Genomic DNA, 15,484 nt, shown 5'->3' with positions numbered 1-15,484 from the left:
TATGTAATGAATCTTCTCTTCCTCTGGCTGCTTTAAAGACTGTATCACAAGGTTTTAGTAATTTGGTTATGATATTTTGTATAGTTTTTCCAAGTTCATTCTGTTTGGAATGTGTCAAGTCTCTTGAATCTGTGGGCTTAATAGTTTTCACCAAGTTTAGGAGAGTTCTGACCATTTTTTCTTCAAAACTTTTTATGCCTCCCCCCCCACCCCCACCCCGGGAGTGCAGTTCCGTGTATATGACGTTTGATATTATTCCATAGGTCATGGACGCATTTTTCTCTCCTTGTGCAGCAACTTCATCTCTGGTACTTTGCCCTTCAAGTTCCAGCCACCTCTTCTTTCCAGAACTCCCGTCTCCATCACCTCAACTCAGCAAGACTCTGAGCCAAGCTCTGGTTTTGCCCTCCCTGCACTCCGCCCTTAGAATCCCTCAAAACTCTCTCCAGGAGGTAATAGGATAAGAATAGGGCTGATCTCATGTGTTTCCTCTCTTTCAGGGGTCTCAGTCCTGTTTTCTCTGTTGTACCACGTCTGAAACTGATGTATGCCTTTTATCCACTTTTTAATAATTGTTCCAGCAGAAGGGTAGTTCCTATAGCTGTTAATCTTTCATGGGTGGAGTGGACATGGTTACATGTTTCGTGTATTTTGATACGTTTATTTGGTTAATGTTTGGCTTCCCACATTAGACTGTTGGTGGGGACCATTTTTACTTCTGTTTATCATTATTTCTTCATAATATGTGCTCAATCAGTAGTTGTTGAATGAAAAATTATTTTTAGATTAAAAAAACATTTATTTGCAATGAAAAGTTGCCATATGTAACTTTATTTATTTTTTATTTATTTTTTATTTTTTTTTTAATATTTTATTTATTCATTTGAAAGGCAGAGATTACAAGTAGGCAGAGAGGCAGGCAGAGAGAGAGAGGAGGAAGCAGGCTCCCCGCTGAGTAGAGAGCCCGATGCGGGGCTCGATCCCAGGACTCTCAGACCATGACCTGAGCCGAAGGCAGAGGCTTTAACCCACTGAGCCACCCAGGCGCCCCTCCATATGTAACTTTAAAAAGTTGACAAATACCATCAACAACACAAAATCAAGCAAATAATAAAATGTTACAATTATATTAAGAAAGAGGGCACTCATTACTAACTAAAACAAAGATATTTTGGATTTTTTTGTTCTGTAAGCAAGTCAGAACTATACTTGTAAAGCACAGTCTATCAGCTGTGCAGAGTGCTGGCCTTTTACAGGGTTTCAGGACATACATACAGAATTCAGGGATTGGTGGATTTTCAAAAGTGATAATATTAAGGATTTTTTTTAAAAACCTCTTAACTGTGAAAGCAAGGGATTCATTGATGACTGGCTAGCTTGCAGAAGTTTGCCCATTGAAATGAGACTCTTGCTAATTGATTTATTTTCAAGAAGTGTGATTACAGATATGATATTGGTATGGATTGAGCAGGATGCATTTTTTTTTAAAGATTTTATTTATTTATTTGACAGAGAGAGATCACAAGTAGACAGAGAGGCAGGCAGAGAAAGAGAGAGGAGGAAGCAGGCTCCCTGCTGAGCAAAGAGCCCGATGCGGGACTCGATCCCAGGACCCTGAGATCATGACCTGAGCCGAAGGCAGCGGCTTAACCCACTGAGCCACCCAGGCGCCCGAGCAGGATGCATTTAAAACTGTTTATAGTAGTACTATTTTGGTCAGGTAATAATTTTTTGTAGGGGGACAGAAGATTTTTTTCCCCTCATTTCTCTTTTTAATCTTCCATTCATTAGAATTGCAGGAAAAACTCTAGGAATTAGGCAGAGTTCTACCACTGTTACTGATCTTTCTTGAAGATGACGTCTCATTTCTAGAAGTCTGATTATCAGTTGAGTATCAACCATCATGTTTTCATCTTGTTTTGTCTTTGATCGATGTGCTTTTTTGACTCTGGGAAACAGAAGTTAAACAACTGTAAGGCAAACATGAATAATTAATACTATTATAGGATGGAACTAGAAGGCACATAGAAGTCATGACCCAGTATTTCCTAGTTGGCTCCACCAACTTCCTGAGTCAACCTTGAAGAGTCAGGTTTTCCCCTTAAGTGTCCCCTTTTCCCTTCAGTTTGGTTATGGATTGTTCCATCTCACCTGTGGGACAAAATGTAGGTAATATGGAGTATGAGCAATAGTGCAAACTCCAAGGTTATTCTACTCTCTGTAACTAACCACTATTGAGCTCTAAGGGCTGGACTCATTTATTGTGTCAGTCAAAAAGTGAGGTTCTAGTTGTTGATGATCACCTCAAGTTGGGCGAATTTTATAGGCAGCATCACAATCCGCAGGAGGCTATTAACAAAATACTATTTATGTCTCCAGAAAAAATAATAAATTGCTACTTTGAGAATGTTACTACAAGGAATAGTAAATGAGAAGGCAAAAGTAATAGTATTTCATAATTAATTAAGTACTGTTCTGCATGCAGTACCATCAGATTTAAAAGGTCCAGCATAAGATCTGAAGATGTGTCTACTAATCTAGGTAAGGCTGTATTTGCTCTAAGACCAATAGGATATGCCTTAACCACTGGATGAAAAGACAGGTTAATCATAGAGCATGGATCTTCAGTAAGTGCTGTGTGCTGATAGATTTAGATTGGGACCTAATCTTTCCTTCTGTGAACATACAAAAAGGAAGTTTTATGATCATCCAGGGGAGGTAGTTTAGGTAGTTGTAGATGGATGCTGTGAGATCATAGAAAGCCTTTTCCATTGATGATTTTTCCATTCTATGAAAGAGGTTCTAAGAAGTTCGATGTAGTCAAATGGTATCAAGTTCTTGCTATTTCAGAAAAGTTTGGTACCCATTTTGCATAATACCCAGTGAATCTCAGAAGTTCTTCTTACTATCTTCCAGTGGTTAGTTTTGGGTAATTTTGATTAATTTGTAATCTCTCCTTAAATCCTGTCTTTCCTTCTGATGACATGTCTTGGCCAGGTCAGTGAGCAGATACTTACAGTGAGTCTTAGAATCCACATCAGGGTAACCTCAGACGACGTCATTTACATGTTGGATCAGAGCAATCACTTATAGGAATAGCATCTCCCAGGTCTTGGTTTTTTTTTTTTTTTTTAAGATTTTATTTATTTACTTGACAGAGAGAGATCACAAGTAGGCATAGAGGCAGGCAGAGAGAGAGAGAGGAGGAAGCAGGCTCCCTGCTGAGCAAAGAGAGCCCGATGCGGGACTCGATCCCAGGACCCTGAGATCATGACCTGAGCCGAAGGCAGCGGCTTAACCCACTGAGCCACCCAGGCGCCCGGTCTTGGTTTTTTTAATTGAAGATTTTATTTATTTGAGAGAGAGAGAGAGAAAGTGCGCGCAAGAACAGGGGGTCAGGGGCAGAGGGAGAGGGAGAAGCAGGCTTCCTGCTGAGCAAGGAGCCCGACACAGGGCTCTGTGCCAGGACTCTGGGATCATGACCTGAGCCAAAGGTGGACGCTTAACCGAGTGAGTACCCAGGCAGTCTTGGTTTAACTAAGATGAGGCTTCAGTGAATTCCTGGGTCCAAGTGAACTATTACTTTTCCCAGGTGAAAGCAAGTAGTGACTAATTTTTATATACTGGGACACTGAACAAAGACACATATAAATCTATTACAGTGAGAGGGATGGTGTTTAGGTTGGGCATTACTAGGAAGTGAAGTGTAATTATTTTGCTAATTGCATACAGGTCTCAAACAACTCTGTTCTTAACCATTAGGTATTTTAACAGTGAAGCAGGTGTATTACATGAACTGGTACAAGGCAGAATGAGTTGGTTACTGCCTGCTCACCAGAAGCTGGTCTTAGGTTTAACCAGCCAGTCATACTCAATGACTGTAATAGTCCATGCTTGGCATTGGGCTCACCAAGAAGGATAAAGATCTGGATACGGTGCACTGACCTGACAGTCAGGCGTGTTTCTTCAGCAGTAGTCTTGTAGCTAAGCACAGAGTTGTTCAAGTGGACGCTTAAATGTGAGAGGATGAGGTCATAAAGGTGGTGTGAGAGCCAAGCTCACATCCCAACTAGAAACCAGTATCCTGCACACAGTATTACAGGCAGGGCTTCCAGGGCCACAAGACCCAGTTCCAAGTCACCCCGGGGAAGCCCAGAGCAATAGCCTTCTGCCAGGCATTTACACAGCAGTTCTGGTCCTTGTAATCTGGAGGCATTTCACCAGTCAGGGCTCCTTTTTACCATAAAGAGTGTTGACAGCCCAGCTCAGTGAGGTTTCTAATGAAAAGGGACTAGGAAGGTAACCCAAGCTCAGTTTTGCTTATACAGAGGATTTTTGCTAACCTTTTGCTCACAGGTACAGTTGGCACAAGATCTTTCTTTGCTTCAACTTTGAGAAGATACTAACATAGAACAGCATAAATTCCAGCCTAAATGTGGTGAATTAATTTTTGACAAGGAGGGCAGTTTGGTAGGTGTAGGATAGTTTTCAGTAAATGGTGCTGGGAAACCAGGACATCCATAAGGAAATATGGACCTTGAACCTCAACTCATACTGTGTATACAACTAATTCAAGAGATGTCATAGGTATAAATATAAAACATAAAGCTATAGACTTTTAGAAGAAAGCATAACAGAGAATCTTCATGAACTTGGGTTAAGCAAGGACTCCTTTTTAAAAGATTTTATTTATTTGACAGAGAGAGAGAAAGAGAGAGCACAAGCAGGCAGAGAGGCCAGCAGAGGGAGAAGCAGGCTCCCCACTGAGCAGAGAGCCTGATATGGGGCTCAGTCCCAGGACCCTGGGATCATGACCTGAACCGAGAAGGCAGATGCTTAACCAACTGAGCCACTTAAGAGCCCCAAAGAATCCTTATTATGATACCAAAAGCACAATCATTAATTGAACTTGATGAAAATTACACAGTTTTGTTCCGCCAAAGATACTATTAAGAAAATAAAAAGACAAGCCAGAGGTTGAGGAAAATATTTGAGAATCCATATCCAACAAAAACTATATGCAGAATGCGGAAGGAACTCTCAAAACTCAACACTAGAAAACAAAAAGCCATATAAAACTGGGAGAGATTTTAACAGACACTTTACCAAAGAAGATACACCGAAGACAGGCACATGAAATAATGTGCAAAGTCATTAGTCATTGGGGACATGCAAATTAAAACCATGATGAGGTAACACTACACACCTATGAGAACAGCTGAATCATTTTTCAGGTGACGATACCGAACATGTTGGCAGGGGTTCTGAGAAACCAAAACTTTCATACACTGTCCGTGGGAATGCAAGATGGTATAGTGACTCCAAGAGAAGTTTGTCAATCTTTTGTAAAAGTTAAACATGCACTGACTGGTTGACCGGTAATTCCATTCTTAGGAATTTGCCCTAAAGAAACGAAAATTTATATTTACCCCAAAGCTGTACATTAATGTTTTTAGCACCTTTATTCACAGTAGTCAAAAACTGGAGAGACGCACATGTCCTGTCACAGGTGAATGGATGAGTAAACTGTGGTACATCCAAACACACACAATGACATCCAGCAGTAAAAAGGTAATTACTCTCAATGCACACAGCAGCTGAGATGAGTCTCTAAAGCGTTTTGCTATGTGAAAGAAACCAGACTCAAAGTCACATGATTCCATGTCTATGACACTCTGGAAAAGGCCAAACTATAGATTGGAGAACATGTTAGTGGTTGCTGAGGGTTCGGGAAGGAGGACTTGACCACAAAGGAGATTTTGAGGGTCATGGAACTTTCTGTATTCCAGCTGTCGTGTTGGCTACTCAAATCTGTGTGTGTTTAAACTTAAAAAAAAAACAAACAAAAAAAACTTTTTAAAGTTAATTTGATATGTTAACTTAGAAAATAAAAAATAAACAAACACAACAAAATAAACAAACCCAACTAATTTGAAACCATGTCCACATGAAACAGTTACATGAATATGGTTCATAGCCACTTTATTCATTACTGCTAAAACTTGAAAGCAACCGAGATGTCCTTCAATAAGTGAAAGGATAAGCAAGCTGTGCTCCTTCCATACAATGGAATATTATTACAATGAAAAGAAATGAGCTATCAGGCCATGAGAAGACATGGATTAACCCTAAATACATGTTGCTAAGTGTAAGACGCTGCTCTGAATGCCTGTGTATGGCAGGATTCCAGGCATACACCTTCTGGCAAGGGCAAAACTAAAGAGACGGTAAGAGATCAGTGGTTACCATGGGTTTCAGGGAAGGGAGAAGGGTTGAGTAGGTAAAGCATAGTGGATTTATTAGTGTGATAAAATATTACATATGATACAGTAATGGTGGGTCCATGACATTATGCATTTGTCAAACCCCGTAGACTTATAGCATGAAGACTGGATTGTAATGTATGCAATATTTTTGAAATTTTTAACTGTGGTAAATGTATGTAACACATATTTGTCATTTTTACCATTTTTAAAGGTTTATTTATTTGTTTGAGGGAAAGGAGATGCCAGTGGGGGTAGAGTTGGAGGGAGAGGGAGACAAGCAGACTCCCCGCTAAGCAGAGAGCCTGATGTGGGTGTCAGTGCAGGGCTTAATCCTAGGACCTTGAGATCATGACCCAAGCTGAAACCAAGGGTTGGTTGCTTAACCAACTGAGCCACCTAGGCACCACCATTTTTATCATTTTTAAGTAGCAGTGATTACATTCACAATGTTGTATAGCCATTCCAAATCCATTCCAATATCCATTTCCAGATCTTTTTCATCATCCCAAACAGAAACTGTGTCCCCATTAAATAACTCTCCCTTCTCCCCTTTTTCCAGCTCCTAGTAGACTCTATTATACTTTCTATCTCTATGAATTTACCTACTCTAGGTACCTCCTGTAAATGGAATCACATGATATTTGTCTATCTGTATCTGGCTTAATTTAACGTTTTAAAGGTTTATCCATATTAAAGCATGTTTCAGAATTTAACTCTTTGTCACAACTAAGTAATATTCTATAGTTTATGTAAATACCACATTTTCTTTGTTCATTCACCAACAGATGGGTTGGGTTGTTTCCACCTTTTGGCCATTATGAATTCTACTGTTGTGAACATGGACATCCAGGTGTATGTTTGAGTCCTACTTTCAGATCTTTTGAGCGTATACCCAGAAGTAGAATTGCTGGATCATAGGGTAATTCTATGTTTAGCTTTTTGAGGAAACCCCACTGTGTTTTTCACAGAGGTTGCCCCATTTTACATTCCCACTAACAATGTACCAACATTCCAATTTCTCCATCCTTGCCAACCCTTGTTATTTTCCTTATATTTTTTTTTGTTATAGCCATCCTAATGGGTGTGAGTTAGTATCTCATTGTGGTTTTAACTTTCATTCCCTGATTAATGATGTTGAACATATTTGCGTGTGCCTATTGGCCATTTGGCCATTTCTTTGGAGAAAAGTCTATTCAAGATTTTTGCCCATTTTTGTATTGCATTGTTTGCATTTTATTGTTGTTGCATTTAGTAGTTCTTTATATATTTTGGATACTGATCCCTTATCAGATATACACTTTGCAAATGTCTTCTCCCATTCTGTGGGTTGTCTTTTTACTATCTTAATAATATCCTTTGATGAGCAAAAGTTTTACATTTTGATCAAGTCCAATTTACCTATTTTGTTGTTGCCTGTGTTTTTGGTGTCATATTCAAGAAATCATTGCAAGTCCAATGTCATAAAGACATTCATTCCCTATGTTTTTCATCCATTTTGAGTTAATTTTTGTATATGGTATGAGGTGAGAGTCTATCTTCATTCTTTTGCTTGTGGATAGACAGTTGTCCCAGCATCATTTGTCCTCTCTCATTGAATGGTCTTGGTTCTTGCTGAAAATCAATTGATTATATGTGTGAGAATCTATTTGTAGACTGTGTATTCTATTCCTTTGATTTATCTGTCTGTTCTTATGCTAGTACTACAATGTATGGTTACTGTAGGTTTGTTGTAATTTTAAAAATCAGAAAATATGACCAGGCTGGGCATGGAGCCTACTTAAAAAAAAAATCAGGAAGTGTGAGTCCTCCAAATTTGTTCTATTTTTTATTTTGTTGTGGATATCCTCCGGAATGCAAAGGGGTATATCATTGTGATTTTGATTTGCATTCTCCTAATGATGAGTGATGTTGAATATTTTCATGTGCTTATTAGCCATTTCTTTATCTTCTTTGGAGAAAAGTCCTTTCCCCACTTTGAAAACTTGGGTTCCTGTTTTTTGTGGTTGTTGTTGGTGAGTTGTAAGAGTTCTCTACATTTTGAATACTAGATCCTTATGAGATACAGGTTTTCCCCACTATCCAAAAGCAGAATGTTCCTATGAAATCTGCAATGCTGTAAAATGAAAAGGCAGTTACAATTTTTTATAAAAAGATTTTATTTATTTGACAGAAATCACAAGTAGGCAGAGAGGCAGGTGGGGGGTGGGAGTAGGGAAACAGGCTCCATGCTGAGCAGAGAGACCAATGCAGGGCTTGATCCCAGGACCCTGAGATCATGACCTGAGCCAAAGGCAGAGGTTTTAACCCACTGATCCCAGGACCCCGAGATCATGACTTGAGCCAAAGGCAGAGGTTTAACCCACTGAGCCACCCAGGCACCCCCAAAAGCAGTTACTATTAATTTACAGTTGACCCTTGAACCGCATGGGGAGTGAGGGATGCCAAACCCCTGTGAAGTCAAAAATCCATATATAAATTTTGACTCCCAAAAAAGATAAGTACTAATAGCCTGCCATCGACTGGAAGCCTTACCAATATCAAAGTTAACACACATTGTGCATGTTATACGTGTTATATACTGTATTCTTACAATAAAGTGAGCTAGAAAGAAGAAAATACTATTAAGAAAACCATAAGAGAAATTACAGTATTGTACTTGTCTCAGTATTGTATTTGTCTCAAAAAAATCTGCGTGTAAGTTGGGCCCACACAGTTCAAATCCATGTTGTTCAAGGATCAACTTATATGGAAACATTTTTGAGTGTTCCCAGGCCCCCAAAATAACACCTTAGGCTTTTCAGATACCTTAGGACACATCTTGCTAATGGATGCACAAAATAAGTTGCCATAGAGCACGTGTGCTCAAAGACATAGGTCCTAAGTATGGCGGCTGAGATGCTGAGTGTAGTTCCTAGGGAAGGTGCTTGGCTGCGCCACTCTCGCTGTTCAGGGTACACGCTGCCTCTACAGCAGCCCACGGCAAAACCAGGGCTGAATGCTATTTTTGCTTTTCACCATTTTCATAAAAATGAAAATCCTTTTCAGATTTATTTTGGTTGTGAAAACAGGTACTACTGTAGGTCTCTCAAAAAAGCTAAATGGCCTGATGAGAACTTGCAAAAAGCAGAGGATACCTGTGCATGATTTCAGATACAGTGTTTTCCTCCATTCTGTGGGTTGCCTTTTCACAAACTAAATAATGTTCTTTCATGCACAAAATTTTAATTTTGATGAAGCCTAATTTATCTATTTTTTTTCTTGTTTATCGATTTCCTTTTGGTTGTTTGTGCTTCTGGGGTCATATTAGAGATGCCATTGCCAAATCCAAGGTCATAAAGATTTGCCCCTATGTTTTTATAGTTTTGGCTTTTAAATATGTCTTTTACTCATTTTGATTTAATATTTGCATATGGAGTGAATTAAGTGTCCACTTTCATTCTTTTACATATAGATCATTAGTTGTCCCAGCATCATTTGTTAAAGTGAATGGTCTTTCGGGGCGCCTGGGTGGCTCAGTGGGTTAAGCCTCTGCCTTCGGCTCAGGTCATGATCTCACGGTCCTGGGATTGAGCTCCGCATCAGGCTCTCTGCCCAGTAGGGAGCCTGCTTCCCACGATCGATCCCCCCCCCCCCCCCCCTGCCTGCCTCTCTGCCCACTTGTGATCTCTCAAATAAATAAATAAAATCTTAAAAAAAAAAAGGTGAATGATCTTTCCTACACTTATTGGTCTTGACACCCTTATCAAAAATCAATCTCCTTTCTTTTTTTCAGTAAAATTTTATTGTTTTCTATAAGGAGGTCTTACATATATTTGTTAGATGTATCTTATTTTTAAAATTTTAATATGGAAATTAAAATTTTAAATTTTAATATTGAAATTAAACTTTAATTTTAATATGGAAATTAAAAATTTAAATTTTAATATGGAAAATTTCAAATATATACAAAAACAGATGTACTCATCACTCATCCTCCACAACTCATGGCCAATCTCATTACATCTTATTCTTACACATTTCTCTACCTCCATCTTATTTGTGTAAGTCAAGTTTAGTGAAGTATACTTAATATGCCACAAAATGTACCATTTTTATAATTTGATGAGATATGACCTATGTATTCAGTCACATAAGCCAGCATAACCAATATATAGAATATTTCCAACACCCCACAAAATTTATGTATATATACACATGTATATATACATGTATATGTGTGTATATATACATGTATATATACATAAATATACACATATATACATTTATGTGTGTATATATATGTATATATATGTGTATATATACACATATATATGTATAGCCATATCTCTTCCTTAATCCCAGCTCCTGGAAAACACCAATTGGATTTCTGTCCTTATAGTTTTGTCTTTTCTTGTATTGGGCCTCAATTTTGTTTACAAAATTCTCAAATTTTTAATGGACTAGTGTATTAGACAACCCGCTTTATTTTTAGACTCTCTCATGGTTCAAAGGATACATAGCTAGGTCAGCTTGGAGCTCTGGCAACAACCCTTCTGTTTGAAGGAGAATAAACAAGTAACCATCTTCCTGTCAGGGCAGAGGCAAGAGGCAAAATGGGGCTCTGGGTCCCCTAAGGAAGGGGAGGAGGGAGCCTTGAGAAAATTGTGTCCTTTGAGAACAGCCTTCCACATCCCCCTTTCTGTGGTTAATTGCAAAGTATTGATTGAAACCATTTCATACCACTTCTAAAAATTCTCACTCAACAAATACTTTTTGAAAACCTTCTATTTTTCAGACATTGGTGCAGATGTTTGGGAAATATCTGTGGACAAAATAAAGATTTCCACCCTGATGGGCGTTAAATTCTCTCTGGCATAAACAGGCTCTAAACAATAAACCTAAGAGGTTAAACATCATATGGCACAGTAGAGGGGATGTGGACAACGCAGAAAAGTAAAAGATCAGGAAAGGAGGGCAGCAGGTGGGCGGGGGTGGATTGAAGAGTTAAGTAAGACAGCCAGGGCCTGTCTCCCTGAGAAAGTGGGATCCCAACAAACCCTAGAAGGGATGGAGAGTTGGGCAGGTTGGTGCTGGGGAATGAGTAACCCAGGCTGAGGGAATGGTTGGTGCTAAGGCCCTGTGGAGGGTTTGAGAATCGGAAAGGAAGCCAATGAGACTAGAGCAGAGTGAATGAGAAGGGGAAGAAAGAGATGGGGTCAAAGACCGAGCAGGTCTTGCAGGTGCACTGTCTCCTAGAGGAGTTGAGATTAGCTCTCTATCATCAACGATGTAGTCTTTAGCCACATATCCTGATTACTGCATTGCAGTGTTTAAAATACTGTACAAACCCCGTGTGATTCGAGGAGATGATTGGCAAACAGAATTAGGTAGAATCCTTGGGTTAAATACGGACTGACTTTTTCTCAACTGAAACTATCTAACAGCCACTTCTATACAGAGCAGAGCAGAGTGATAATTCCCAGCCTTTGTGCCAGTAGGTCTGGGTTTGTGATCGCAGTGTCACTACTTTCAAGCTGTGTGAGCTGGGGCAGGAGGATTCTCCTTTCTGAGCCCGTTTCCTTGGTTCCAAAGTGGGGATATGGTAATTGCTATACTGTCATGGTACAGTACATGGTACATGATAGTACCTATCATGGGCTTAATTGTACCCCCCCAACCAAATTCGTATATTGAAGTCACAGCCCCCAATACCTCAGAATGGGACCCTATTAGGAGTTAGGGCCTTTACAAATAATAAAGTGAGGTCATGAGTGTAGGCCCTATTCCAGTAAGACTGCTGTATTTGTATGAAGTAGACATTGGGAGGCAGACATGCACAGAGGAAAAACCAGGTGGGGACACAGGGAGAAGGTGGCCATCTGCAAACCAAGGACACAGGCCTCAGATGAAACCATCCCACCAACACCTTGATCTTGGACTTCTAGCTTCCAGAATTGCAAGAAAGCAAATTTCTAATGTTTAAGCCCCCTCATCTGTGGTATTTTGTCATGGCGGCCCCAGCAAACTTACACTGTACCCCAAGGGTACTGTTATGAGGTGTACTTTTTGGTAACCAGAGTCTAAATGCTGTGCTTTCTAAGTTTGTTTCATTCTTTCCCTGCAGATGTGCATGCCCCCACCAGCAGCGACGCTACCAGGAATAGACATTCTCAGGCACAATTACCAGAATTTTAATATTTTTCCATTACAGAAAATATTTTTTCATTCAATGAGCAAAATTGTTATTTAAACTCCATCTTTACATCCCTGTTGATTTTGCTGTATGCAAACACCTGAAAGTAAAATAGAAATATAGTTAAAAATGAAACCTTGTAGGAAAGTACACAAGGAAAAAGTCTCTCCCTCCAAGCTTCTGCTCCCCACTGTGTGCTCGAAGGTGAGCACCGATGACAGTTTACTTATGTATCCTCCCAGGAACCCATTTTATTCATTTATTAGAAAGTATGGGTGGCTCAGTTGGTTAAGTGTCTGCCTTCTGCTCAGGTCACGATCCCAGAGTCTTTGGATCAAGTCCCACATTGAGCTTCTTTTTCAACAGGGATCTTGCTTCTCCCTCTGCCTGCTCTGCCTGTTCTGCCTGCAGCTTTCCCTGATTCTGCTCGCTCTGTGACAAATGAAGAAATAAAATCTTAAAAAAATAAATAAAAATAAAAAACTTCTGCAAAAGATACCAAACCCTCTGGAGGATACTACTCTCCTTCTCCATTTAATATCTTACATATTTTTTCCTATCAGCAATACAAATCAACTGTCTTCTGTCTCCTGGGCTGCATAATATAGCTCACAAAACTCTAAGTTCAAAGGTCAGATGGTTCTGGGGAGGAAGGGGCCAAAAGTAGTCTTTCCACGCGGCCATCAGAGACCTGGCTGCTGTGCCGTCTGCAGCGTCATCTCCACCCAGGACTGGCTGCAAGATGCTTGCCCGTGGCTTTTGGGAATACATGTTTTTATATTTACATTCATAGGACAAGGGGAGGGGAGACAGCGAAAGAAGCCACTCCTTGTGGACCATAGCTTCTTGTAGGCAGGCTGAGCTACTACTGAGACTGATAACTGTTGCCAGGAAAACACTCTGCATAGATTGGCCTAGCCAAGTAGGATCATCCTCTAGTGGGAGAGGGGTTTGAGGCCTGACTGAGTCCGGGTTCCCGGGTGGTCAGGGTGTAGATGGTAGGCTGGGGATCAGCAGTGTCTACAGGGTAGGAGTGGTCTCATTTGCACATAATTGCATGCAAGCATGTTTAGGTGTGTGCAGGTAAAGGAAAATGTAGAGAAGGTTGTTCATCCAAACTGGCTAATAGTTGTTTCAACTCTTTACAATGTATACAATTACATTGTACCAAAATAAAAGCCCTTTTACAAGTCTTTAAAAAGACCTGCCATAAAACAACCATTCTGTAAGTCATCACTTGCCATAGAAATAGAATAATTGTCTTTTTTCAAAGGCGTGCAGAGTTTTATGGTGATCTTCACAATAAACTTTTTTTTAGAAGATTTTTATTTATTTGGGAGAGAGAGAATGCATGCACAAGCTGAGGGAGTGGCAGACAGAGGGAGAAGCAAGGTCCCTGCCGAGCAAGGAGCTGGACTCGGGACTTGATCCCAGGCCTCTGGGATCATGACCCAAGCCAGAGGCAGATGCTTAACTGATGGAGTCACCCAGGCGTCTCTCACAATAAGCATTGTAGGAATTATTTCAGACATCCTGTAGACATGGGTCACTGAGTACAAGCTGGTGTGAATTCTGCTTTGCCATTTCATCTGCTTCCATAGGTCTGCCCATTCAGGAAGTGAGGATTCAAAGATGAAAGTTTCCTGCCCTCTCCTCCACCAGGTGCTTGTCCTAGTGGGGTGGGACAGCATATACAAATAGAAGAACTGAGGCACCGTGTGGTTGTTTTCATGAAGAGCATGGGACCACAGAGAGGAAGTGATCCATTGGCTGGAGGTGGAGGAAGGGCTTTGCAGGGGATGTGATATTAGAACTGTGTGGGAATAATCAGAGGAGGTGGGCAGTAGCAAACCCAGTGCCTAGCATGCCCATGAAAGGACTGGAGCCACATGGTGTTCTCACAGCAGGCCAACCTCGTGTCTAGAACTCAACTCTGGCATTGAAAGACAGGTTGGTGTCCTGTATTCATTTTCTATTGCTGTGTAACAAATTGCCACAAATTTAGGACTTTAAAGCAACATCTTTTTATTATCTCATAGTCTATAGGTCCAAAGTCCAGCAAAGCATGGCTGAACTCTATGCCCTGAGTCTCATGTGGCTGAAATAAAGGTGTGGGCAGGGCTGTTTTGCTTTCTGGAGGCGGGGGGCTGGGGCTGGGGTCACAGAATTTGCTTCCAGCTTCATTCAGATTGTTGGTGGAATCCAGTTCCTTGCAGTTTTCCCTCTGTTTTCAAGACAGCAGCATCCCGGCCAGGCACATCGAGCCCAGCCTGGGCTTCCAATCTCTCACCTCCCCTTCTGCTTTTCTCTGATGCTTTTAAGGGCTCTTGTGATTCCATTGGGCCAACCTAGATAATCCAGGAAATTTCTGTGTTTTAAGATCAACTGATGAGTGACCTGAATTACATGATTTAAATCTCTTTTGAGGAGTAAAGTAACAGATTCATAGTCCCAGGGGGTAGATGGGCAATCTTCTGGTGGGTGGGGGACAGGGGAAGAAGTGGGGCAGGGTTCCGCTTGCTACAGTTCCTGAGTTGGACCTTGGAACACTTAAGAGGATACCATGCTTCCTGCTGGGTGACCAGGGCCAGTCCCAGCCCTGCCAGGCCTCCTCTTTCTCTGAGAAGGGTCAATGAAGTTGGTTGGTACTGGGCCCAGGGCCCCTTGCCCTGCTGGCCAAGGTTCATCTAAGAATTGCCCTCAAGAATTTTCTATGTATTGTTATAATAAGTTCAGGATCAACTTTTAAAAAAATCAGAAACAGTCTCATGAAAATCTGCATTTTTGCTTTCTCTGGAAAAGGCATCAGTTCTGGCAACACTGAATTCTCCGCCGAGCTGGAACTGGGGGCACCCTGGGGGAAGAAAGGAGGGGCTGCGCCCCCTCCCCAAAAGTATCTGCCTTAGGAGGCCCCACTGAGTTCACACCCACTCCCCCCCAACCCCGGGGTCTCTACTAGGACGGGGAAGGAACCAGCATTTACTGGGACCTCGCCAGTGGCAGTCACTGAATATATATGAACGAATTTAGTTCTCAAAACAACTAT

General features: G+C 40.8%; 1 protein-coding gene across 1 annotated transcript in view; it reads left to right on the top strand.

Annotated features, from left to right (window-relative positions):
• Nucleotides 1-14,285: 14,285 nt before the first annotated feature.
• LOC101682456 (two pore calcium channel protein 1) overlaps nt 14,286-15,484 on the top strand; it is a 35,528-nt gene continuing 34,329 nt past the window's right edge. Inside the window, exon 1 of the mRNA XM_045079151.1 lies at nt 14,286-14,388. The gene's annotated coding sequence lies outside the window, so the exon portion shown is untranslated. The remainder of the gene's footprint in view (nt 14,389-15,484) is intronic.

This window comes from Mustela putorius, unplaced genomic scaffold, assembly GCF_011764305.1.
Source record: "Mustela putorius furo isolate JIRA1106 unplaced genomic scaffold, ASM1176430v1.1 tig00000281_pilon_pilon_pilon, whole genome shotgun sequence".
NCBI classification, from domain to species: domain Eukaryota; kingdom Metazoa; phylum Chordata; class Mammalia; order Carnivora; family Mustelidae; genus Mustela; species Mustela putorius.
The sequence above is the reverse complement of the archived record's forward strand: the minus strand, read 5'-3'. Positions and strand labels throughout refer to the sequence as shown.